Source organism: Ovis aries, chromosome 6, assembly GCF_016772045.2.
Source record: "Ovis aries strain OAR_USU_Benz2616 breed Rambouillet chromosome 6, ARS-UI_Ramb_v3.0, whole genome shotgun sequence".
Taxonomy (NCBI): Eukaryota; Metazoa; Chordata; class Mammalia; order Artiodactyla; family Bovidae; genus Ovis; species Ovis aries.
Window position 1 is genome coordinate 61,798,820 of NC_056059.1, and position 28,000 is coordinate 61,826,819.

Here is a 28,000-nt window from a genome sequence, read left to right on the forward strand (position 1 = left end):
TGAGAGGAGAGGGAGAGGGGGCAAGAGAGAGAGAAGCTGGGAAAAGAAGAGGGAGTGGTAGGTGTGTTAGGCAAGTAGTCAGACATGAGTAGGCCGCCACCTAATTCTGGATGGGATCTTCATTCCCACTCCACCTGGATGCTAGTGATCAGAAGGCACCAGGAGGTTCTCTCGCTTCTGGTCAAGGACTGCTACATTTGCAGCCTTATCAGGATCCAACAAGATAAAACTCAACAGCACAGGTTGACACAGGCATGCCAAGACCTAAAAAGTGACTCAGAGTGACCCAGGGTTCATTGTAATAAATTAGCATTGTGGTTTTTACTGTCCCCTCCCCATGGTTTCATTCGCATACTTGTGTTTAAGTACCTGTGGTCTAGGAGAAAAGTTATATAACCTAAAGCTGTCAATCAACTTGTCAGTCAAATAACACAGGACAAAGGGAGGGATCACCACTCTAAAATATCCAACTCCACCCTCATTACCTCCCAGATGGCTCAGTGGTAAAGAACCTGCCTGCCAACACAGAAGATGCAGGTTCAATCCCTGGGTCAGGAAGATCTCTTAGAGACTAGAAGGGCAACCCACTCCAGTATTCTTGCCTGAGAAACCCCATGGACAGATCTGGATGGCTACAGATTAGGGGGTCTCAAAGAGTTGGACACGACTGAGCACGCATGCATGGCCCATTACAGAGCTGTTTCTGGTTCCCAGACAGCCTGCTCTTATTCTTTTTTGAAAGTGTATTTTGCTTTGCTTGATAAACCCTTGCTACTTGAAACTTCTCTATGTCTCTCAATTGAACTCTTTCCTTTTGAAGGACAAGGACTGAAGAATTGCCATTTTGCCTGTAAGATGGACCAATCTTTTTTTTTAATTGGAGTTTAGTTGATGTACAATTTTATATAAATTACAGCTGTAAAATATAGTAACTCACACATTTTAAAGGTTATAGTTGTGATACAATACTGGCTATGTGCCCTCTGTTGTGGAACAGCCTTTTTAGGAAGGGGAGATAAATTTTAATATCTTCTTTGTGACATTACACATATACAATCTTATTTATCCCTATGACAAGCATATGATGTCGGCAGTATTATTGTTTCTTTTCTATAGAGAGGTAAACAGATTAACCAAGAGATTAAGTAAATTATCCAAAGTCACATAGCTAGGCAGTTGTGAAATCAGTCCACTGTTTGAGAGAATCCTGTACCTGTCTCAAATCCTTTCTTTCCCCTGCTAGACAGAATTAGAATGGAAGGTTGCTGGGAACTCACCTGGAACCTAATGGACTTCTTTCCTTCCTGGCGTTTCTCCGACACAGTAGGCCCTGCTCTGAAAGAGCTTCCCAATGAGAATGAAGGATTGGTGGGATGGGGCCACTGAGCCCAAAAGGAGTGGGAGGAAAGGAGCTGGTTCATTTGTGTTTCACACTCTGATATGGTGAACACAAAATCTGTTCTGGTTTAAGAAAAAGCCTTCCTTAGGAAAAGTCTCTTAGATAAGAGAGAAGTGAAGTGAAAGTCTCTTAGTCATGTCCAACTCTTTGTGACCCCATAGATGTAGCTTGCCAAGCTTTCCTGTCCATGGAATTCTCCAGGCCAGAATACTAGAGTGGGTAGCTACTCCCTTCTTCAGGAGCTCTTCCCAACCTAGAGACTGAACCCAGGTCTCCCACATTGCAGGCAGATTCTTTACCATCTGAGCCACCAGGAAAGCCCAAGATAAGAGAGAGCGGGTTAAAAAATATCTTTCTAACCAGTCACCAGTGATTGGGAAGCAATATGGATAATGCACTGGTGGGTAATCAAGAGTGAATATTGCAGAGTGAGTGTAATGATCTCCATTTCTTGAATTTCAAGGACAGAGGGTAGAACTGTCTTAGAGAACGTGGAAATATTGGCTCAAAGGGCTTCTCCCCTCTGCATGCTGTTTTTGTAGTCAGAGAACACCCTCTGTGTAAAAGAAATTTGGGGTTGGGGAAGGAGAGGAATATGGTAACCCAAGATCTTTCTTTGGTTAAAATAAGAAAGCATGAGAGGAATAATTGTTGCCAGAAAGGTTTGCGCAGAAAGAAATACAAAGCTACCCCTAGGTCTATCTGGATTGTATCATGTGGAAGATATTGTACCTTCACACTGACCATGTCCATCGAGCATGGGGCAAGGCAAGGCAAGCCAGCCCGTGTATAACACTTTTATCCCATATTTTGAGGTCTTTGAGGTTTAGAGATGATTCTATTGTCCTCGTTGCAAACTAAAACAGCACTATGCACTTACTAGTTCAGTTCAGTTCAGTTCAGTTGCTCAGTCGTGTCCGACTCTTTGCAACCCTATGAATTGCAGCACGCCAGGCCTCCCTGTCCATCACCAACTCCTGGAGTTCACTCAGACTCATGTCCATCAAGTCAGTGATGCCATCCAGCCATCTCATCCTCTGTCATCCCCTTCTCTTTCTGCCCCCAATCCCTCCCAGCATCAGAGTCTTTTCCAATGAGTCAACTCTTCGCATGAGGTGGCCAAAGTACTGGAGTTTCAGCTTTAGCATCATTCCTTCCGAAGAAGTCCCAGGGCTGATCTCCTTCAGAATGGACTGGTTGGATCTCCTTGCAGTCCAAGGGACTCTCAAGAGTCTTCTCCAACACCACAGTTCAAAAGCATCAATTCTTTAGCACTCAGCCTTCTTCACAGTCCAACTCTCCCATCCATACATGACCACTGGAAAAACCATAGCCTTGACTAGACGGACCTTAGTCGGCAAAGTAATGTCTCTGCTTTTCAATATGCTATCTAGGTTGGTCATAACTACTTCCAAGGAGTAAGCGTCTTTTATTTTTATGGCTGCAGTCACCATCTGAAGTGATTTTGGAGCCCAAAATATAAAGTCTGACACTGTTTCCACTGTTTCCTCATCTATTTCCCATAGAGTGATGAGACCGGATGCCATGATCTTCGTTTTCTGAATGTTGAGCTTTAAGCCAACTTTTTCACTCTCCTCTTTCACTTTCATCAAGAGGCTTTTGAGTTTCTCTTCACTTTCTGCCATAAGGGTGGTGTCATCTGCATATCTGAGGCTGTTGAGATTTCTCCCGGCAATCTTGGTTCCAGCTTGTGTTTCTTCCAGTCCAGCGTTTCTCATGATGTACTCTGCATATAAATTAAATAAGCAGGGTGACAATATACAGCCTTGACGTACTCCTTTTCCTATTTGAAACCAGTCTGTTGTTCCATGTCCAGTTCTAACTGTTGCTGACTTCACTAATGCCCACTGATATTTCCAGTTTCCTCCCTCCTTGGACATAGGAGAGAGTATGTATTCCTCCCCTCCAGGAGTTTTGGGTGGAGCAATGTGACTAATTCCAGCCAATAGGCTAGGAATAAAAATGATGTGTGTCCCTTCTGGGAAGAACATTAAGTGTTGGTGTGTTATTTCCCATCTTCCCTCTCCCAACAGGGTGAACCAGGAAGCATCATGTTGAGATGGAGATGCCTAAGATGGAAGCCTGAAATGGTGAGCTGCTACATGGAGGATAAATGTCCCGCAGAGCCATCTAGGTCTGCAATAGGTCTGATGTGTTCTGTTGTGTTAATGCCTGGAGACTTTTGGGTGATGATTATTGCCACAGCCTAAGCTAGCCTATTCTGAGTAACACACACACACACACACACACACACATACACACACACACAAGTTGAGAAGAATGTATAAAATATGCCATTGGTTCTGTGTCTAATTATCTTCTAATTCAGACAGATGGCATAGAGGATGGCGATTCAAGGGTGAATCCCTCCTCTGCTTTTGCCATCCACTGCTCAACTGGGTACCTGTAACCTCAGCTTTTAGAGCTACCAGCTGTTCGTGTGTCTCAGGTGGTCCTTGCCTGAACCCACACTTTTGTTCTAACTTCCCTTACCTGGGATCTGGCAGCCTCTCCTTCCTCACCTCTGGGGTACATTTCCCTCATTCCATTTTGTCCTGAGGATAAGACTGAAGGTACTTAGGATTCTTGTGTAAGGATTCTAGGCCAGTTAGAATTTTCCCCTTTTGGGATGTCGCCTCTTAGCAGGGCTTCTAAGAGTTCTGATAGAATCCGGTATCTGGATTGTCTGCACGTTGGTCTGTGCCGTGTCTTAGGAAGAGGTGTTTGTGTGCTTGAGGAGAGATGGCAAGAGCAGGAAACTGACTGCCTTGCTGCCACCCTGAGAGACAAGAAAATGAGGCTCATCTCTGCTAGAATTCTACAGATGCCCAGAAAATGCTGATGATGATGGCACCTGGCTTTTCATATAAATGCTTTTCATTTTTTGTTTCTGCCCTAACCTGAATGTGGTGTCAAGGGAACTATTAATGGCTGCTCTTTAGGGACATGTGACTTGGTATTTATATATTACCTGCCTACTTCATAAAGTGCTAATGAATGTTTGCAAAGCTCTTTGAAATCCTCTGGTGAAAGGTGCAACGTTAAGTGAAAAATATTATTATTATTATTAGAAGGTAATAGACAGCTTTGAATGATCGGTCATACAAATAATTGACACGGCATTAAAAGAAGCGCCAGAAATCATCCAGACTGTTTCAGCTTCTCCAGCCCTATCAGCCACCACATTACATATATTACACTGTTTCCCTGACACCCATCCTAATAACCATATAATTCACACATTAAATCACCACTTCCAGGGAAAGGTTGAGCTCACTCATAGCTCTACCGATAGTGACACTGAGAGGGTATTAAGTGTTGAAAGGTCTGAAATGGAGAAGTGCTTCATAGATGGAGAGGCCAGATTTAGCCACTGAATGGCCACCACCTTTAAAAGAAGATGAGCATGGAATGAGTCAAAAATACTTGGAAATGGAGAGGAAACTTTAAAAATAGATGTGAGATTGGAAAGCCTTGAAAACAATATGAATTTGAAGTGAGAGTGCCTATTCATAGCAATATTCTTTATTGTTTGCCCTGTCTGGTTTGAAAAATAGTGGCAAGGGTTTCCTAATGTCTTTAACTTGGAGTTATTTAGAAACTCTGTCTTCTCAATAAAACACAGTTTTGGTCAGAGTTGGGAAGTTGGATCCAACTCACTTGCTAGCTCTGGCTGGATGGCAGTAGTCGCTTGAAGTACAGTGTTGAAAGAATGATGGAGGTGTGTTTATACTTGGCTGGAAAGTGTGCTGTGATCTATTAGCAATGTCTGCCCTGGGACGGGGTTGAGGAGCGGTGGCATGTATGTGGGCCAGGACTGACCGGGTGTGAGTATGGCTGAAAAGGATGGCTCTAATTTAGTTCAAGGTTGCTTTTATTCTGACTTTTAATCAAAGCTATTAATATTAAAAAGCACTCTAAGGGCTCTACTCTTGGTCAGATGACCTCTGGTCACTCAGAGGATTAAGAACCGAGGGCCTGTTGTCTTTTGTGCTGAGAAACCACTTATGCTACCTCCTAAGGCGGTACTTCTGCCAGTCAGCAACTTGTCTCCCAGGCCTGGTGTCTGGGTTCTGGGCCCTCAGCTGTAGGGTCTGGGTGTTTTCCACTTGTGTCCACCACCTGTCAGGGGCAGGCAGTGCACCACAGTGCACCACAGAGTGTCTGTGCCAAGTGGCTTCTGGAGTGGCATTGGGAAGATCTCTGAGCCTCCTCTGGCCAACAGCCTGCTGCTTATTATTCATCATGAAGGAGTTTATATTTCAAACAGCTTTGCTTTGAGAAGCTTAGACTTCTATGATTTCCATTTGGTTTAGAAAAGTATATACTGCAATATTGTTCTATCAGTAGAGAAAGGAGGAGGGGTGGCCAGGTGGCCTTTGGGGACCATTTGCTTAGTAACTTTTATAATAGTAGTAACAGCTAACATTTATTGAGCACTTATGGTGCACAAGGCATTATTTTTCTAAATATTTGTTTTCATTACCTCATTTAATCCTCTCAACAGCTGGACTGTCCATTGTACAGATGGGAGCACTGAGGCCTGGATTTTCTCAGGCCACACAAACAGGGCGTTAGGGCTGGTTTTGAACCCAGGTCAGGTGAACTGGCACTCACTGCAGCGCACCCCTCCCTGTGTGCCAACCTGAATCCTTGTTGCAGCAGATAGGACTATCTCCTTTGACCCCTCCTGGTGGTTATTAAACAGTCTCCACAGAGAACTCAAATAAAATATTTTGGTTGTCTGTTCTGTCCCTTTAAAACTTCAGTCTCACATGTAACCTTTGGATAATGTGACTACTGCAAATGTCACATTTACAGTTTGTCCCAAAGGACTTTGGTTTAAAATAGTGGGTAACATTTCCTTTTGTTTTCCATTATTTGATTTAGAAAAAATCATAACGAGGCAAAAAACGAAATTGGTAACATCTATCATCAATAAACTCACCCTTGAAGCCAGTCATCTCTTTCATTTAAGTTAATATATAGAAGCAATGTAGCTGTTCATTCTCTTCCTTCTTTAGGTTACATCAGTCAGTTCAGTTCAGTCGCTCAGTAATGTCTGACTCTTTGCGACCCCATGAATTGCAGCACGCCAGGCCTCCCTGTCCATCACCAACTCCCGGAGTTCACCCAAACTCACGTCCATCGAGGCAGTGATGCCATCCAGCCATCTCATGCTCTGTCGTCCCCTTCTCCTCCTGCCGCCAATCTCTCCCAGCATCAGAGTCTTTTCAGATGAGTCAGTTCTTTGCATGAGGTGGCCAAAGTACTGGAGTTTCAGCTTTAGCATCATTCCTTCCAAAGAAATCCCAGGGCTGATCTCCTTCAGAATGGACTGGTCGGATCTCCTTACAGTCCAAGGGACTCTCAGGAGTTTTCTCCAACACCACAGTTCAAAAGTGTTAATTCTTCGGCACTCAGCTTTCTTCACAGTACAATTCTCACATCCATACATGACCACTGGAAAAACCATAGACTTGACTAGACAGACCTTTGTTGGCAAAGTAATGTCTCTGCTTTTAAATGTGCTATTTAGGTTGGTCATAACTTTACTTCCAAGGAGTAAGCGTCTTTTATTTTCATGGCTGCAGTCACCATCTGCAGTGATTTTGGAGCCCCCAAAAATAAAGTCTGACACTGTCCACTGTTTCCCCATCTATTTCCCATGAAGTGATGGGACCAGATGCCATGATCTTCGTTTTCTGAATGCTGAGCTTAAAGCCAACTTTTTCACTCTCCTCTTTCGCTTTCATCAGGAGGCTTTTTAGTTCCTCTTCACTTTCGGCCATAAGGGTGGTGTCATCTGCATATCTGAGGTTATTGAGATTTCTCCCAGCAATCTTGATTCCAGCTTGTGCTTCATCCAGCCCAGCATTTCTCATGATGTACTCTGCATAGAAGTTAAATAAGCAGGGTGACAATATACAGCCTTGACGTACTCCTTTTCCTATTTGGAACCAGTCTGTTGTTCCATGTCCAGTTCTAACTGTTGCTTCCTGACCTGCATATAGGTTTCTCAAGAGGCCAGTCAGGTGGTCTGGTATTCCCATCTCTTTCAGAATTTTCCACAGTTTATTGTGATCCACACAGTCAAAGGCTTTGGCATAGTCAATAAAGCAGAAATAGATGTTTTTCTGACATAAAGCCTTTTAAAACAGCATATAATTTCTTATCCTTTCTTATTAGCATCCTAGTTTCTTGTCAACCAGCTTCATTGCTTCAGTGGGTAGACTCTTGGTTTTGGGGTGTCATAGTGACAAAAGCACTGAGTACTTTTATAGCTTTCCTATGCATTCTCTTCAAGGCAAAGTTGTTGTGTTTATACTGGCATGCACTGACTATGGGACATATCATTAAAAATCACTTGTCACGAAGGAGCCCGTATCTCAGAATAAAGTTGCTAATGTATCAAGATTCTAGTGAGGATGCTGGAATTACCTTCAGAGATTTCAAATGTGGGTTTATGGATGCCTTTTGACTGTGCCAGGCTGAAGTGGTTGAAATTGGATAGTATGAAAAGTCATTGGTTTACTAAAAATTAGCCTTTGCTTTGATTCTCTCAGGTTCCCTTGGGCTAATTCCACTAGAAAATCATTAGCATGTTTACATGAATAATTTCAAACCACCAGCAGGTACTGTGGAGATCTCAATCCAGTTTTGTTTTGTTTTTTTAAGTGGAACTTAAAATGGGTGTCTAGATACATTCTTCTCCTCTCCCATCCTGATGCCTGTCCTGTTTGTCTTTACCAGACAGGTAGCAGGGAGAGAAACAAAGATGAAGGAAAAGAAGGGGAGCCAGGTTGTTCTTGAAAACCTTGCCAGAGAAGTTGTAATTCATAATGCAGAGAATATAATTGGAAAAGCTGTTTGACTTACTGATATCTGTGTAACATCAAATAATTTAGAGTAGTAAGGAGTGATCTTAGAATTCTGAAAAGATTAAAGGTGATTAGACAGTTGGAGAGTAACCACGCTAGACCACTCACTTTGGGTGAGATTTTGAGTCACCTCAGTCCCTGTCAAGATCTTTTAACAGTCTCCTTCAGCCCCTTGAAGATTGGAGCCGGGTCCTAATCCTTTCTGCATCTACGCTGAATCCTGTACTATGATACTAGGTGCTTCATAAATATCTGTTGGGTGATTGAACTCTTAACTCCTAATATCAGCAAAGGATGAGGCTTTCTGTTTCCACACCACTGTGGTGCCCATGGAGACAATGAGAGCAGTTCAGTTATTCAGTTCTCCCTAAACCTGGTTCATTGGATGCTTTCAACTACACATTTGGAACCTCCTTTTCCTGTTCAGTGTTGTCTCCCACAGGACTTCTCAGTCTGACTCCATAACTTGTCATCCACTTTTGATTACTAGAATAGCTCCAATTGTATTACTGAAGACTGTTATGCTCCGAGCCCGTATCTCCGAACCGACCGAGAGAGCAAGTCCACCACAGTAATGCAAAAACAAGAAGGGAGTTTATCTCTAGTGCGCTAGGGCCCAAGTCTCATCCCACACAAGGGAATCCGACAAGAGCCCCGAACAAAGGAGTATGGCGGCTTATATACGGGCAGTTCTTTGTCTCAGTTACAGGAATAGCTGGCGTTACATGATTGGCCAGGCAGGATGAGCGCATATCCTGTCTCTTTTTGGGAAACATGACTCAGGTCCTAGAGACCGTCGTTTGGTCCCTAACATTCCCCCCTGTCCTTAGATCATATAAAGGAATCTTCCTCTTGGTCCTGAGACACAGTTTGATATTGTTGTCGAAGCACAAACAGCTGTACTGTATTTATGCGTTCCTTTACAAAGGCTATAAGTCTATTGATAATACATGGGCCAAAGGTAAGCATCAGAAGTATTAGCAGGGGTCCCAGCAAGGTGGAGATTAGGGTGGTCAACAAAGGGGATTGTTGAAACCAAGACTCAAACCATCTTTGTTGAGCCACACGTTTTCGTTTACCTTGGGCTAGTCCCTCTCTTACTTTGGCCATAGATTTTTTAAACTATTTTTGTGTGATCAGCATAAAAACAGCACTCTTTTTTAGGGCAGCACAGAGTCTCCCTTGTTGCAGAAAGAGCAGATCTAATCCCCTCCTGTTTGCTTTTTTCTGGATTGAACCTTATTCTGACTTGTGCATAATTGCAACTTTTACAGCTAAAAGTTGGATCTCCGAGGACCCTAGGGAGGGGCTTGGCGAATGAAAAATTAAGTAAATCTTGATTTCTTACTTTCCAGCGCCGAGGTCCATCATTAGAAGTAACACAATCCCAAGTTTTACAATGAGTCTTGTGCCCCCCCACAGGTCTTTCAGTCATGTCTGGGTGCGCCTGGGCATGTCCAGAACCCTTGTTCTCAGAGATAACCCCTAGCCCCAGGCACATTTACCATCAGCTTAAGGTCAAAGTACAAGTCTGGCCACCATGTGTTTGGTGGATGTATTGCGGTGGTGGAGTTTAGCACCTCTTGTGTTAGTCCATTTTGCAGCTTTCAGGTGATTTTGACGGGTTGATGCGGGTTCACGCTGGCAACTCCGGAGCAGAGTAACTGGGTCATCCACAAGATGGCCCAGCTGAGCTGTCCTGGTCCTGTTGGCACCTTTGAAGCTTTAGCCTCAGGGGGTTGGATGGGTGCAGAGATGCTTTTCATTTTTTAGCGTCTTTCTGCTCTGCTGAAGCAGCTGGGCGTACGTGGTTGCAATGCACCCAAGGCCCAATACTGTCGACCTGGGCCAATGTCATGTGAGGGAATAGTTCCCTTATTTTGACCCACATGTATTTTCCAGAGCAGTTTCCAGACACAAGAGTGCACCTTGCTTAAGGCCATCAAGGCCTCTTGGAATTGCCCCAACGTGAGAGGCGGTAGTTTTTTTTCTTTAAATATTGGACATACAGGGGGAGGTCTCCCATACAGAATTTTAAATGGGGTCAGATTAAGTTGATAAGGAGTATTACGCGCATGGAAGAGGGCGAAGGGAAGGAGGGTCACCCAGTCCCCACCAGTCTCTATAGCCAATTTAGTTAAAGTTTTTTTTAGAGTCTGATTTATTTTTTTTTACTTGCCCTGAGCTCTGTGGACTGTATTTATAATGTAACTTTTATTTAGTCCCCAGGGCTAGGGCAAGGCTCTGAACTATTTGACTCACAAAAGCAGGTCCATTATCAGAGCCGATGCTCTCTGGCAGGCCAAACCTGGGAACTATATTTTTTTTTTTTTCACTATCATCGCGGTTTTTTCCTTTGTAGGAAACGCCTCTACCCACCCTGAGAAGGTATCCACCAACACTAACAAGTACCGGTAACCATACTTGCCTGGCCTTACCTCGGTGAAATCTATTTCCCAGTGTTGCCCTGGTCCTTCTCCCTGATACCTCAGTCCTGCATGTTGTCCTTTTTCTGGCCTCATCTGTTGACGCGCCTTACAAGCATGCACTATGTTCTTTACAGTTGTCTGGTGCCGGGGAAATCATAGGAGCGCAGTTTGAAAGAGCATCAGAGTCTTCTTTTCTCCCAGATGAGTAGACAAGTGCAAATGCTCACATAGTTGCCGTCCCAACTGAGCAGGGAGTATCAAGTAGCCGTCTGAGTCTCAGTACCATCCATCTTTATCTATTTGAAGGTTGGTGTGTTTTTGGATCTAAGCAAAGTCTGTGGATGAATACTCAGGGGTTGGGGGCAAAGTTTCCATACCTGGAGGTGGAAGTCCGATCGCCAACACAGGGGTGATGAAATCTTCATCAGCTGCTTTTCGAGCTGTCAGGTCTGCGGCACGATTCCCTCGTGCCGTGGGGCTGTCACCCTTCTGATGTCCAGGTACGTGTACTACTGACACAGCCCGAGGCATCTGTACAGCCTCTAAAAGTCTACGGATTTCAGGCAAGTTTTTAATTTATTTTCCTTTAGCTGTCAAAAACCCCCGTTCCCGATATATCGGGCCCTGGATGTGTACCGTGCCAAAAGCATAGCAACTGTCAGTGAAAATAGTTATTTTTCTTTCCATTGGCTCTCTCTAATGCTTGAATCAGGGCAATTAACTCTGCCTTTTGTGCTGAGGTATCTGGGGGAAGGGCCTCTGCCCATATCATCCATCCAGAGTCATCTACTACTGCGGCTCCCGCCCGTCTCTGTCCATCTTTTACATAACTGCTGCCATCTGTGAACCATCTTAGCTCACTGTTATCCAGTGGAGTATTGGTTAAGTCTTTTCGCATTGCTGTTACCCCGGCCAGTATCTCATCACAATCATGGAGGGGGCTATTTTCTCCCGGATTGGGCAAAAGAGTGGCTGGATTTAGAGTGCAGGGCGTTTGGAAATGAATCCGTGGGGTGTCAAGTAGCAAGGCCTGGTAGTGCGTCAAGCGGGCATTAGAAATCCATTTACCTGGGGGTTGCTTTAAAACTCTCTCTATGGCATGAGGAGTGTAGACCAAGAGTCTCTGTCCATAAGTCAGTTTATCAGCATCGTGGACTAAGAGCGCGGTGGCTGCGATGATACAGAGGCAAGGTGGCCATCCGGCTGCCACTGGGTCCAGTCTCTTGGAAAGGTAAGCTACAGATCGCTTCCATGGTCCCCATCTCTGTGTTAGTACCCCTTTTCCTATCCCCCGCTTTTTATCTACAAATAATTGGAAAGGCTTAGATGGATCAGGGAGGGCAAGGGCAGGAGCCTCTAGCAAGGCTCGCCTGAGCTCCTGGAAGGCCTCTTTCATTGGCTCAGTCCATTTCCAGTCCTTGTTTTCTTTGGTCCCCTCATATAGGGGCCTGGCCTTTTCTGCAAACCCCAAGATCCATAACCGGCAATATCCCACCGTTTCCAGAAATTCTCTCACTTGTCTAGGGTTAGCCGGCTCAGGGATCTGGAGGATGGTTTCTTTTATAGCCTGTGTTAGCCACCTCTGGCCCTGTTTTATCTTATAACTGAGGTATGTAACCTCTTGCTTGGCAATCTGGGCCTTTTTGGCACTAGCCCTGTAACCTAAAGTCCCCAAGGTTTGGAGAAGGTCACCTGTTGCCTCTTGGCACTCTTTCTCTGCAGCTGCTGCCAGCATAAGGTCATCAACATATTGTAATAAAACAATGGTAGGGTGTTCAACCCGATACTCACAGAGGTCTTCGTCCAGGGCCTCATTAAATAACGTGGGCGAGTTTTTGAAACCCTGTGGTAAGCGAGTCCATGTCAGCTGCACAGGAGTCTGACCACCGTCTTCCTGCCATTCGAAGGCAGAGATCTCTTGGCTTGCGGGGGCAAGAGGCAAACTGAAAAAGGCATCTTTTAAATCTAAAACAGTGTACCAAATGTAGTTTGGAGGCAAGTTGCTTAGCAATGTATAAGGGTTAGGAACCATAGGATGAATATCATTCACCCGTTTGTTGACTTTTCATAGATCTTGAACCGGTCTAAAATCAGTTCCCCCAGGCTTTTTCACAGGCAACAGGGGAGTGTTCCATGGGGACCAGCACCTTTTTAGGACCCCAGTGTCTATGAGGTGTTGTATATGAGGAGTAATTCCTTGTCGAGCCTCTTGACTCATGGGATACTGTCGTACCCTCACTGGGGAAGCACTGGCTTTCAGTTCCACAATGATAGGGGGCCTCTGTTTGGCTAGTCCCATTCCTGCAGTTTCAGCCCAGGCCTGAGGGTATCTTTGAACCCATGGTTGTACTTTGGGGCTTATTGTCGCTGGGGCCTCTGGCAAGTAGAGTCTGTATTCATCTTTTAATGCCAGACACAGGACCTGAAGAGGATGCTCGGTCCCATCTAAAACTGACACTTGTCCGTGGTCGAAATGAATTTGGGCATTTACTTTAGACAGTAAATCTCTTCCCAACAAGGGCGCTGGACACTCAGGTATCACCAGAAAAGAATGGGTTACCTGGTGGGCCCCCAAGTTTACATGCCGTTTTGTAGTCCATGCATATCGTTTAGTCCCGGTTGCTCCCTGCACCCAGCTACTTGTTTTAGACATGGGTCTATTTTTTTTGGTTTAAGACTGAGTATTGGGCTCCCATGTCCACCATGAAGCCAACCGGTTTCCCCTCCACATTTATAGTTACCCAGGGCTTGGGGAGGGGCTTCGAGCCCTGACCCCCCCTAGTCGCTATCCTCACCCGCATAGAGGATATGACTGTCTGGAGAGGGAGTCTCGTTCTTGGGGTTCTTGAGCCCCTCTTTTAGATTTTTTTGGGGGCATTTATCTTTCCAATGTCCAAACTCTTTACAAAACGGACATTGGTTTTTCTCAAGCTTATGCCTTGTCATTTTTTCTTCAGTTTTTGAGTCCAATTTTTTTCCTTTCTGGAACCTGTTTTTGTTTTCAACCCCAGCAAAAAATATCTGGGCCAGCTCTTTTTGATTTTTACGGTTTTCTTCAGCTCTAAATTTTCTTTTTTTTTTTTCTAATGTGGTCCTCTCTCTCTTCTGGGGTCTCTCTATGATTAAAAACTCTCTCGGCTGCCCTCACTAGATCTTGCAAGGATTGTTCATTTAACCTCTCTATCTTTTGTAACTTTTTTTTTAATATCGGGGGCTGCTTGATTTACAAATGCTAACATAACTGCCGCTCGTGACTCATCTGCCTGTGGGTCCATAGGGGTATACTGTCTAAAAGCTTCCATTATCCTTTTTAGGAAGGCTGCTGGGCTCTCATTTGGCTCTTGTCTCACTGGATTTATTTTGGCCAAATTAGTTGGCTTTTTGGCGGCCCCTCTAAGGCCAGCCATGAGAGTCTGACGGTACACTCGGAGACGCTCCTTACCTTCAGCGCGTTTGAAGTCCCAGTTGCGTCGCACCGAGGGGATCCCCTCCTCAATGAGGTTAGGCTGTATTGTGGGCCTCCCATCCACCCCTGGCACATTTTTCTGGGCTTTTGACAGGATCTGTTCGTGCTCCTCTGTAGTAAAAAGTACCTGTTACAGTTGCTGACAATCATCCCAAGTGGGATTGTGAGTAAACAGGATAGACTCTAAAAGATCAATAAGACCCTGCGGTTTTTCAGAGAAGGAGGGAGTCTGGGTTTTTTAATTGTACAAATCAGTAGTGGAGAAGGGCCAATACTGATATGTCCGTTTTCTACCCTCTCTGGCTGGCCCCGCCCAGACCGGAAACGCATGAATGGTGGAGGAGGGCACCTCTGGGTCTCTTTCTGCTATGCCGGCCATTTTTTTTTTTTTTTTTTTGCCTTTCTCCGAGTTCCCTAGGTGGAGCCCCTTTTTTTGGAAGGAGCTGAAGGCTTGGTTCTCTTTTTGGCTTCTCCCGATGAAACCTGTGGAACTTGTGGAAGCAAGGGCGGGGAAGAGGGAAGGGAAGTGAGGGGCTGAAAAACAAAAGGTTTTAGCCAGGCCAGGGGGTTTTCCACCAGGTCCTGTCAGACTAAAATGTATGGAGTTTGGTCTGGCTGGGTGTCCTGAAGGGTAGGGGCTGAGCACCTTCTCTCTGACCTCTTGAATAGTAGGCAGGCTGAAGGTCCCTTTTTGTGGCCAGCTGACATCAAAAGCAGGCCACTCGGCAGAACAAAAAGTTACTAACTTGCTTTTTTTCACCAGCAATGATAGATTCTGTGCTCTAGACTTGAAATCAGAGAAGTGGTTAATCGTAAGAGATAAAGGAGTAGAAGTTGTTTGTCCCATGATCACAGAAAAGTACACTGGGAGCCAACAGAGCACACAAAGAGCACCGGAGACACCACGAATAGACAAACAGATAACAAACACAAGGTGGCCACCGACAATGCACTCAATCTTACCTGCAGGGTGTTCACAGAGCCAGCCGCCTCCCCGGCCCAATACCGGGCCTCGGCCTTATGCTGGGCTTAATCCAGTAACCAGAGCCAGCCGCCTCCCCAGCACGAAACTAGGCACCAGCCTTACGCTGACTTGCCTCTGCACTTTACAGCCAGATGCCTCCCCAGTACGATACCGGGCCTCGGACTTAATCTGGGCTTCTGCAACGTTAGCACCGGTGCTCAGAGCTCTTATCTCCTAACGAGGTTACTCCCTTTTACCAGGAGAGTTGTCCTCCCCGGCGGGACGGAGATCCCGGACGAGCCCCCAAATGTTATGCTCCGAGCCCGTATCTCCGAACCGACTGAGAGAGCAAGTCCACCACAGTAATGCAAAAACAAGAAGGGAGTTTATCTCTAGTGCGCTAGGGCTCAAGTCTCATCCCACACAAGGGAATCCGACAAGAGCCCCAAACAAAGGAGTATGGCGGCTTATATACAGGCAGTTCTTTGTCTCAGTTACAGGAATAGCTGGCGTTACATGATTGGCCAGGCAGGATGAGTGCATATCCTGTCTCTTTTTGGGAAACATGACTCAGGTCCTAGAGACCATCGTTTGGTCCCTAACAAAGACTTGCTTCCCAGGTGGCTGCTAGTGGTAAAGAGCCTGCCTGCCAGTGCAGGAGACATAACAGATGCAAGTTCAATCCCTGGGTCAGGGAGATCCCCCAGAGGAGGGCATGGCAACCCACTCTAGTATTCTTGCCTAGAGAATCCCATGGACAAAGGAGCCTGGCGGGCTACAGTCTATAGGGTTGCAAAGAATCAGACACGACTGAAACAACTTAGCACACACGCATGCAGGGCTCGTCTTTGAAAAAAAAAAAAGTCAGTCTTGCATGTGATTCAGATCTGTGCCCTTCCTTCTCTTGTAGTATGGGTAAGAGTGTACCTGCACAAGAATGTGTAAACTTGTTTAAGTGAATCTAATTGTATGTGTAAAGGTGTAAGTGTGAATGGATGTGATAACCATGGTATGTGTCTCTGTGTGTGGATTTATGGAGGAGTTGGTCTTGCTCTTGGACATCTCCTCCTCTTTCTAAGAACTCACTTCTCCAAAGTGCTGGGAGCAAGGGGAGGAAAAGGTCAAATACCTCCTTGCCATTCTGGACAAGTTTCATCCGCCTCTCAGTTGGCCATCAACGCTCTTCCTGCTCAATGTCCATGTAGGAATGGTGGTGATTTGGATGGCAGTCATTTGTCATTGTCAATTGACCAAGGGCTCATGCCCAAGGAGTTTCCTAAGCGTTAGTAAATCCTTTCAAGATTCTGGGCTTTCCTGGTGGTTCAGACAGTAAAGAATCTGCCTGCAATGTGGGAGATCCAGGTTCAAACCCTGGGTCGGGAAGATCCCCTGAAGAAGGGAATGCCTACCCACTCCAGTGTTCTTTCCTGGGGAAATCCAATGGATAGAGGAGCCTGGCAGGCTATAGTTTATTGGGTCACAAAGACTAAGCAACTAAAACTTTCTCACTTTCAAGATACAGCTGCATCGTACAGCAGAGCCTGGCTGGTGGTATTCCATTGCATTTCCCTGATGTGTGCACCTCATTGTCCTTCATGCTGTGAGGGTCCCCAGTCTCTGCTCCAGGAGCTAACTCTCCAGCATTACAGGCTCCACCCCCTGTACCTTTCACCTCCAAAAACTCAAGGTCTTGGCTTCCTCTCCCCTGACAGTCTCATGCCTGCCTCTCCTACCCTGCCATGTCACGCTTTCATAATTCTTTTTTCATGGTCACAAGCATTGGAGCCAAATCACAAGTCTTCTAGCTAAGTGGTCATCTAACTAGGTGATGAAAGGTTGGTCAGCTCTTCCTTTAGGAACACTTTTCTCAACCAGTGCATCTCTTGAGGCCCTTGTTGGGATGAATGGAAGGAACCGTCTCACTACACTCCCCCTAGTGCCACCTTCTCATTCTTTAAATCCCCTCTTTATATTGACCGGAGTGATGTAAATGGAGGCAGTTGGTGATAGAGCCAGTCCGAAGATATTTCTTGCCAATTCTTGTAAGCCTTGGAGAAAGGAGACCACCCCTATTTACAGTGACCTTGCTTACAATGTGGTGTATCGGGCCTTAGCTCCAATTCTAGGACAGGAAGAAAAGTTCTAGCATATTTTGTACAGACTTCAGATGAGCATTCTAACTCTTTATTTACAGCCAAACTACACTTTAAACTTAACAAGTAGCATAAGCTAAGTAGTAAAATAAGAGGCAAAAGGTAAGTAAAGAATAAAATGAAACAAATTAAAAATACAAAGCAAAATATTTAGTACAAATATAAGTCCCTTTAATAATAATAATGGCTTCGGTTCAGTTCAGTCACTCAGTCAGGTCTGACTCTTTGCAACCCCATGAATCGCAGCACGCCAGGCCTCTCTGTCCATCACCAACTCCTGGAGTTCACTCAGACTCACGTCCATTGAGTCGGTGATGCCATCCAGCCATCTCATCCTCTGTTGTCCCCTTCTCCTGCCCCCAATCCCTCCCAGCATCAGAGTCTTTTCTAATGAGTCAACTCTTCACATGAGGTGGCCAAAGTACTGGAGTTTCAGGTTTAGCATAATTTTTCCAAAGAACACCCAGGACCAATCTTACTCTATGTCAAATACTGTTCTAAATTGATATGTATTATCTCATTTAATCCTGGCAACAACGCTATACATTCTTTTTAAGCACTTATTTATTTATTTTATTTTTGGTTGCACTGGGTCTTCATTGCTGCTCGTGGTGGGCAGGAACAGGTAAAATTAATTGGAATAGTATATTTTACTTAACCCAAGAGTTGGAACTTAAAGAAGGCTGAGCATCCAAGAACTGATGCTTTTGAATTGTGGTGCTGGAGAAAACTCTTGAGAGTCCCTTGGACAGCAAGGGATAAAGCTAGTCAATCCTAAAGGAAATCATTTCTGAGTATTCATTGGAAGGACTAGAGCTGAAGCTTTCAATATTTTGGCCACCTAATGCAAAGAGCCGATTTATTGGAAAAGATCCTGATGCTAGGAAAGATTAAGGGCAAGAGAAGAGGGTGTCAGAGGATGAGATGGTGGGATGGCATCACTGACTCAATGGACACAAGTTTGAGCAAGCTCTGGGAGATGGTGAAGGACAGAGAAGCCTGGCATGCTGCAGTCCATGGGGTTGCAAAGAGTCGGAAACAACTTAGCTACTGAACAACGATATATCCAAAATGTTATTGTTTCAACATGAAATTAATATATAACTATTAGTGAGGTATTTTACATTCATTACTTTTGGTTCTGAGTCTTCGGAATCTGGTGTGTACTGCATACCTACAGCACATTCAGTTTGGACTGGCCTCTTCTACATGCTTAATAGCCCTGCATGGCTGGAGGCTCCTGGAAGGGGCAGTGCAGCTGCAGAATGCTTAGAACAGGGCCAAGCGCATAGTAAGTGTTATTCAAAGGTTATTGATTATTTTACCTTCCAAATATTTTTCAAATCGATCAATTCTTTCCTTCTCCACTGATACCCCTTAGATCAATTTATCCTCATCTTTGTCAAAAAAGATGGATGGACCTCCTAACTTGGCCTCCCTGTATTCACTAGCCACAGCCCTTGGCCATCTATTTTTCACCCTGAAACCCAAGAGATCCCTTGAAAATATGTATCGGTCATTTCCTCACTCCATTACCCCTGAGCCTTTCCTGTATTGAATTCCTGCTTCTCTGTGTGTCAGCCACTAACCTTTGTTCTGTTCCTTGGATGGTCAGTTCCTTGCTAAGCCTTGACTGCGATGTCCTTTCCCCCCTAACCCTCATATCTGCTTCCTCTGGCACCTCTGTTTGTACTTTCTTTCTCCTTTATCTCTTCCTCAGGAAGCCTTTTCTGGTGGCTTCCAGTCTCTGTCAGATGACTTTGTTAAAATGCTGATGTAGAATCATATTTTCTTTCCAAAGCTCTTATCACTCTAATTTTGCTTTCATTAGTGCAGTAAATTAATTAATCTGTCTACTGCCCCAACTTGACTGTAAATTCTTTCATGGCAGGTGCTGCATTTGTTTCTTTTCACCATTTTGTCCCCCACGTCTAGCCCCCAATGCCTGACACCTTGTGGACTATCGTGAAATGTTTTAATAAGTAATTGAAATAGGTAAGTGTGCAATTATTGCTCTGCAGGACCCTACAAAATCAACATGAAGGGAATTTAAAACAAGGAGGAAAATGCTGCAAGGTCAGCTTTTAGTTTAATTTAAATTCTTTAAAGATAAGAGCAAAGAAATAATGTAACACATAATAAGATTCAGAAAACTTCACAAACATAGCAATACCAAGTGACATTAGACAAAGACAGGCACTGATTGTGCTGTTAACCACCCCAAGCGTGGAAAATCAGCCTAAAAAATTGAAAAAAGGAGATAGGAAGCAGGAAAGGTATTGTGAGCCAAGTTTTATTTCTCATGTACCTGAAAAATTACGTTGCACTCAGTGAAACACCAGAGAAGGCACTGGCACCCCACACCAGTACTCTTGCCTGGAAAATCCCATGGGTGGAGGAGCCTGGTGGGCTGCAGTCCATGGGGTCGCTAAGAGTCAGACACGACTGAGCTACTTCACTTTCACTTTTCACTCTCATGCATTGGAGAAGGAAATGGCAACCCACTCCAGTGTTCTTGCCTGGAGAATCCCATGGACGGGGGAGCCTGGTGGGCTGCCGTCTATGGGGTCGCACAGAGTCGGACACGACTGAAGTGACTTAGCAGCAGCAGCAGCAGCAGCAGCAGCAGCAGCAGTGAAACACTGGGGGTAAAGGTAGCCTGGGGCCTAGATGACCCAACTTTTATGTGACAGTCTTATACTATTTTCTCATAAATAGTTAAAGTATCATGGAAATTCGTACCTCAGCAAATAGCAATTAAATGAAGTTAGTCAATGAATCAACAAATATTTATGTCTTCCATATGCTGTGTGCTGAGAATACAGAGGAAAACAAGACAGCTGTGGTATCTGTATTATAGATTTAGGAATGCCATCATTTCTTTCTTCCTTCTCTCTCAGCCCTGTGTGTCAACTAAGCCCAGGCCTGAGAACTAGATTAGGTTTAACGTACAGTATCAGGACATGTAAAATAAATGACAGTAAAAGTGGTTCAGTGAATCTAACAAGGTGGGTAATTCATTCTTCCCATTCGCCTTCTAGGAGATGATGGGGAACTGAGTGGAAGAGTCCTCCAGCACTTCTCCCCTACGGGAGTGTACAGTGCATGACTCTTCTTTTCTAAGAACACATGAAAAATAGATGAGCTTATCTACTCACTGCTAGCACTGAGTTTCTAGCCTCATCAACTGGGTGTAGAGAGAACACTAGAAAGAGGAGCAGGTTGGAAATGGAAAGAAAAGAGAGATCAGATGACTTCCATATTGGACAAGCTAAGTTATGCCCCTATAATAAATTACTCACAAAATCGCAGGGACTCGCCTCAACAAAGTTTCAGTTCGTGCTCACACAATGTCTGTTGTGCCTTTGGCAGCTTGCTGGAGCAGCGCCTCTCCAAGCAGGAAAAGAAAGCCGCTCATTTTCATCTGTGGCTCTGTGGTCCCTCCCACAACTTCCAGATTTCTAGGTGACTTCTAGATTGCTGATGCAGTGGAAGACAGAGCGGGCATTCACTGCCTCATACTGAAAGCGACATTCACTTGTGTTCACAGTCCATTGTGCAGAGATAGTCATATGACTTTCCCTATCTGCAAAAAGGGCTATAACATGTTGTCTTCTACGTGCCCAGAAAGAAGGACATATGGATATTCATGGACATTAAGAACGACCATCACACATTTGATGCATTTAAGATACCCCTGAAATGTCCAAGTGGAAATATCGGCATTTGGATACATAGATCTGGAACTGTGAGTCTCAGAGTTGACTGCATAAGGATCATCTGAAGGAGACTATTAAAATTCAGATTCCTGGGTCCTGCTCTCAGAGAGTCTACTTTGGTAGGTCTGGAGTTAAGCTATGGAATCTGAACTTTAAACCTCTGCAGAGATCATAATTTGACAAACTCTAGTCTAGAACTTCAAAAATTCTGCAGAATAGGGATGGTATTAGTTGCCTCTGGGGGAAGAGAGGTCACCATTAGAAAGAATCTTCAGAAGAGGGTGGAGTAAGAAAAAGAAAAAAGATCCAGCCTAAAACCCCAGAAAATTCCAAGGGGAGAGACTAGTGCCAGAAGATAGGGATTAGGGGTACCCATTTATGGCAGATGCTGCTGAGAGATCTTCTTGTAGGATAAGAATTGAAAAGACTCATTGTGTTTAGTGACCAGAAGGTTACTGATAATCTCAGCAAGACATGAAGGCTGACATCAAGTCTGTGTTCACTGAAGAGTCAGTGTATTAGTCTCTCAGTCATGTCTGACTCTTTGCATCTCCAATGACTGTAACCCTCCAGGCTCCTTCATTGATGGGATTTTCCAGGCAAGAATACTGGGGTGGGTTGCCATTTCCTTCTCCAGGGGATCTTCCTAACCCAGGGATCAAACCTGGGTCTCCCGCATTGCAGACAGACTCTGTATTGTCTAAGCCACCAGGAAGTCCCACCAGGAAAGAGTCAGTGGGATTAGACAAACAGTGGGGAAAAGTTTTTGAGGAAGTATGGCTGCAAAGAGGAGACAGGTTGGTAGCAGAAGGGGGTTGGCGGGATCAGGAGAATTAAGAAAATATTGGTGAGACTGAACATGATTAAATGCTAATAGAGTAATGTTGAATAAAGAGGAGATGAGATCATCAATAGATTTCCTGAGAAAGTGTGTGTGTGTGTGTGTGGAATTTAAAAGAATGCTTAGGAAGGCTTTGCTTTAGCTTGGCAAAGGGAACACTCCTTTAGGAAGAGATGGTTATAGGCAACCAGTTGACTGGTTGTCAACTTTGGGTGTTCACTGGAATCACCTAAGACGCTCAAAAATATGTACTTTGACCTGCTCCAGTGCTGAAATTCTGTGTTTTTTTTTTTGTTTGTTTTTTAAGATTTTTTTGATGTAGACCATTTTTAAGATCTTTATTGAATTTGTTTCAATATTGCTTCTGTTTTATGTTTTGGTTTTTTGGCCACCAGGCATGTGAGATCCTAGCTCCCTGACCAGCGATGGAATCTGCACCCCCTGCATCAGAAGGTGAAACCTAATCACTGGACTGCCAGGGAAGTCCCCTGAGATTCTGTTGTGTCTGTTGTGCAGGTTTGGCACCAGGATTTTAAACACACTCTCCCAGATGATTCTAAGGCATGACTGAGGCTGTGAGGTTTTCATTGAATTAGAAACAGCCTTGTTTGTAGTTCTTGTAGATTCTTAGGTCACAGTTTGGACAGCACTTCTTACAGAAGACTTCCAGGATACCAACTAAATTAGGATCCTGGATGTATGTTCCTATGTTGTTCTTGTTGCTTAGTCGCAGTTCTTTTGTGATCCCATGGACTGGAACCTGCTGGGCTTCTCTGTCCATGGGATATCCCAGGCACGAATACTGGAGTGGGTTGCCGTTTCCTTCTCCAGGGGATATTCCTGACCCAGGGATTGAACCTGCGTCTCCTGCATTGAGAGGCAGATTCTTTACCACTGAGCCACCAGGGAAGCCTGTATGTTCCTGTACATACATATATTTTAGAATAAATACTTAGATATATTTTCTTTTGACACAGGCCTGGGACCTGGGACCCTTTGGTGCAGTGCTGCAAAGCTTGCACCTGGACACACTCCTCCTCCAGCTACAAAATACAAAGAAACTATAAGGGACTAAAAATAACTGTGTGCATGGCAGTTGGGCAAATTCTGGACCAAAAGATACAAAGACAAAAACCCCAACTGCCACTTCTGAAAAGCCAGGAGCAAAAACGGTGTTGGGAGCAAAAGCAGGGTACTCTGTGTGACCCCCTGCACTGAACACCACCAAAGGGTGGGCAAACCACCTAAGCTAGCCCGATCCCTGGACACACCCTGACCCTTACCCCAGGTAAGGAGCAAGCTCACAACCCCCCTCCAACTTGTTACTTGTTTTGGCTTTCTTCTTCCGCCAGTGCAGAAGCTCCAATAAACCTTGCCTGAATTTCTTGCCTGGACTCTATAGTTAATTTCTATTGATTGGGGAACGACAAGAACCCTGCTCAGTATCACTTTCGTTTTTACTGCCCTATGCATATCTTCCTCATGAGAGTGTAGGCATGTAGCAGTAGCCCCCTCTGTCCTATTTACCACTGACTACCTAGCAGGCAGAGAGTGGACATTCCATAATGTGGCAGGAAAGGGCACAGGTAGAAGAGACCCTGCGGTGACTTGGGAAACTGCCCAAGCAGGCTCCTCCGGTCATGGCTATGTGGGAGCTGCGAGGGTGCTCTATGCCTCTCCATGTAGAACTCACCCAAACAGCACCAGTGTAAAAGCCCATGTAATTATAGCTGCCAGGCAAGGTTGATTGCAAGGTAAGTTGATAACAGTATTGAGCATTTCTTGTATAATCGAGCATAGTTATTTTGTCTGTAGTTTAAAGTTGTTTGAAGTTCAAGATTACTTAATTATAAAATTGTGGTTTGTTTCCAGAGGAGTACAGGGACTAGGGGAAAAGGAGCCGTATCATGAGACTATTTGAAAGAATATGACTTCTTAAACAATCCACATGTAAGTTTTCGTATCTAAACTGATAAACTACTTATAGCAAGACATCTGTTATTTCTCCAGTCTTCACCTCACTGCATGCATCCACATACCCTTCTATCTAGTTGCAGTATGGTTGGGATATGTGATGCTGGGTCGTAATGATACAACCCAGGGGTTTATAAACTTTGTGTTTTTTTAAGATAAATATTTAATGTTTTGTGGGCTATAGTAGTCTCTCCATTGCTAAGCCCTAAGGTAGCCTTGGACAATACTTAAAAGCATGACTGGGGTTTTCCCTGGTGGTCAGGTGGTTAAGACTCTGTGCTTCTGCTGCAGGGTGTGTGGGTTTGATGCCTGGTCAGGGAATTTAAGATCCCACATGCCGGGTGATACAGTGCCCTCCCCCCCAAAAAAGAGCATGACTGTTGTATTATTACTGTGTAATAAATTACCACAAACTTAGTGCCTTAAACAGCAGATATTTATTATCATATAGTTTCCATAGGTCAGGAACCAGCTTGCTGGGTCCTCTGCTCCTGGTCTTACAAGGATACAATCAGGGTGTTGGTACTGGCTGCAGTCTCATCTGAGGCTTGGGATCCTCTTTCAAGTGTGTGTTGGCAGGATTCATTTACTTGCAGCTGTCTAACTCATGGCAGCTTACTAATGATAGACAATCTATCATCTATCTCATGTAACTCATCTCAGCAAGAGGCTCAGGAAAAGCCTAAGCCATTTAAAAATGTTCACCTAATTAGGACAGGCCCACCCAGGGTGTTCTTAGTTACCTTGCTATCAACCGATTAAAGGCTTTCATTACATCCGCAAACTCTTTTTATCTTTGCTATTTAAGGTAACATGATCATAGGAATGATACTGCATCATATTCAGAGGTCCAAAATGTTGCAAAAGTCGGTCCCTTGGGAAACCAAGCACCACAGTGGGGAGTCGGAGAACTCAGGTTTATTACACTGCAGGCCCACAGGAGTTAACACTTCTAGCTCTTAGCCCTAAACAAAGGAATTACAGAGTTTTTATAAACAGTGCATGACACCAGACTTTAGTGGGTAGTGCTGTTAATAGGCTAGTTCAAACTAGGGGTTTCCAGGCATGGACACAGCAGGGGGATGCCTGACCTTTACACAAACAGAAGTGGTTAAGCCAGATTTCAGGGACTGGGTAATTGACAAGGGTGAGTGAGGTAAATTTCAGCTTCTAGCATTGTTTTAAGTTTCTGTCCTTCCCCTAACCCCCTACCCAAACTGTGTAAGTTACATGACTTTGCAAGCAGCTCGAAGAATTGCAGCAGCATTACCAGCATGAGGTTATTTCTAGCTGGGTGCAAGTTTTTAAATTTTCTTCTTCAAACCCACACTTGAAGGGAGGAGAGATTTCACAGGGCATGTATGTGCTAGAGAGTGGGAATATTGGGGCTGTCTTAGAATTCTGTGTACCATATCTGGGCAAACAAAGCAACAAATGGACACTGAAATGTGAATATCAGAAAATAATTTTTTGATTATTTTTTCAACGCTTAAAAAAAGTAAAAATGATTTTTGCGGACTGGAAGAAACAAAACTCAAGAAATAGGCAGCTGGTTGGATTTGGCTTGTAGGCCATAGTTGACCATCCCTGATATAATCTGTAAAATGGAGATAAGATAGCCCTGTAGTTTACTAAGAAATGGTTCCCAAAACCAGATGCTGGATTCAGAAGGTATGTCTTTGTAATATATGGAAGCAAAGCTGGAGTTTAAGGGTCACCTGCTGGGGTATAATACACTAGATCCTGTCTTTCAGAGGTTCTTCCTGTGACTTTGAAAGATCTAAGCCTGACCAGACCAACGTCAGTCACTACCCTACGTGCACGCCCCCTGTGAGGACATAGGGAAGCTGGGCTACCCAACACCCCCAGCCCCATATCTCCCCGTTGCTTTATGAATGTGTTGAATGTGTCTCCTTTGTGCTTATTCATGCAAACTGAAGCCTCTTTGTATTTTTCTGTTTAAGTGCCCAATCAAATCCTCTATGAGGCTGCTGTAACTTCACATAGTCAGTCAAAGATCAGCATGCTTTTTAATGTCACTGTAAATGTAATTCTGCTGCAATGGAATTTATGGCATAAGAAGCAATCATTTGCTTTTTCACATCACAAGGCACAATTATTTCAGATATTTGGGTTGTACATCTAGGCTAATTTTCATATTGTTCAGATCCAAATTTTCGTCTGCACAAACAAAAAGATTAAGGATGTGAAAAACATTCTTGGAGCAGAAGCTCAAAAAAAAAACCAAACTGTAATAGTACTGTATGAAATATTAGATCTTGAAATCATGATATCCTGTTTTAGCCACAAATGTACTTATCAAATGTTTATATAGTGCTTACTGGGTACTTATATGGTGCTTACAGGCACTGTTCTAAGCATGGCACAAATTTTAATTTATTTGGATTATAACCCTTTGAAGATATATTATTATCATCATCCTTGATAAGGAACCAGAGACACAGAGGACAGTTAAGTAGTAACTTGACCAATATCTCTTGCTTAATAAGTAGCTGCCCTGGGATTTGAACCCTAGCCGTTTCATTCCACAGTCTGTTCTCTCAACTACTATACTATGCTACTTCTCCAGCATATAGTAATAATTTAAAAATTATTCTGGAATATGCTGATGTTATTCATGGTATAAAAATAACTAATAAGATATTTTAGTGAAAATTGTGGAACTGGTATGAAAGTTCTTGAAGGTCACATCCTGTCAGGTGACTGAAGTGGTGAATTAAATGACCATCTTCCCTCTAGTCTAAACCTCAGGCTTGTTGATTAGCTTGTCAGCATGTCATCCAATATTTCTAAGGCCAGCTTTGAGATTCTTTTCCAATAATACCAATATCAGAATCTCAGTAAGGATCAGTTGCATGGCACACATTTGCAACAATTGTATTAATAATTCATCAGATTTTCTCAATTGATGTAGATGTTATTGTAAAATTATTCAAAATTTGTTACATTTCTATAATATGAGTGAAGATACTGAAATAACCCTGTGATTTTATCAAAGACAAATTTGGTCCTATTCAAACATAAGATTTCTGATACAGATGCCTGTTCTCGGAATACTAACAATGTTTCAACCATTACAGGCTTAGTTTTTATCAGTTGAAAGAGTTCCATTGTCAAGACATTTTCCAAAGATCCTAAATCAAAACAATACCATTGCAATTTTCTGTGACACTTTTTTCAAAATGGAGGGGCAGAATATTTCTCTGTGTGAATTTCTGCATTTTAATAAGAATTGAAGAGAAAAGTGTTAATGATTTAATTCTAAAAATAAAAGAATTTCATAAGAAAATTACTAGTAATGTTAAATATTCATTCTGATGTGGATTTAGTGAAACTGATAAGGGAACAGGAGTTAACTTATCAACCTATACAAAAAAAGCCTTTAACAATTTTACATTATTTGGAGAAACAACAAAAACTTAAAAAAAGAATAATTAAAATTTAAATTATTAAAAAGAATAATCTGAAGAAAGCATGGAATAGTTTCTAGGATATTTTATTTTCTATTATTATAAAGACTTTTCAAAATGAGATCCTCATCTTTAATTACTTGAATACTTGTTTGCTAAGTAGGAGCAGAAGGAAACAAAATTCTTCAGAAGTATTTTCATGGAAAACAATACTTCAGAGTTTCACACCACCCTTTATGACTCCAGTTCATCAGATCATTTTTAATAACAACTTGAGAATTACTAAAGTAATTGATATAAAATCTCTCTTGATAAACCAAATGAATTACTCAGACTTTCCAAGAGATGTTTGAAAAGATAAAGTATAAATTTTAACTTCCAAGTTGAATTCTACAAATGAGCATAAAAATGTGAAATCCTGTTATCAGCTTCAACAGGGATTATGAAAATGACCAAAGTTGTATTAACCCATCTGTAATTTTTTGCAGAATTTTGTATTCATTCTCATGTACATTAACTTTTGTCAATAAAAGGTGATTGGTTAAATGTATAACATACAAATTTTAATTTTTCTAATTTTTGAGGCTTTCTAAAAATAAATTCACAAATAAAAAGCATGATTTGTCAGAACATGAATTCAGACTTGGGGCTTGTAAATATGGTCACCATATGAATGTTCTGGATCAGAAAGGATGAAGCTAAGAAGGAATCGCAGTGGATGG

General features: G+C 43.4%; 1 long non-coding RNA gene across 1 annotated transcript; it reads left to right on the plus strand.

Moving 5' to 3' along the window:
- Positions 1–229: 229 nt before the first annotated feature.
- Positions 230–27,914, plus strand: LOC132660007 (uncharacterized). Its single transcript, XR_009601147.1, has 2 exons — positions 230–3,510; positions 22,269–27,914. It is a non-coding gene; the product is annotated as an uncharacterized LOC132660007 (long non-coding RNA).
- The last annotated feature ends 86 nt before the right edge of the window (positions 27,915–28,000 follow it).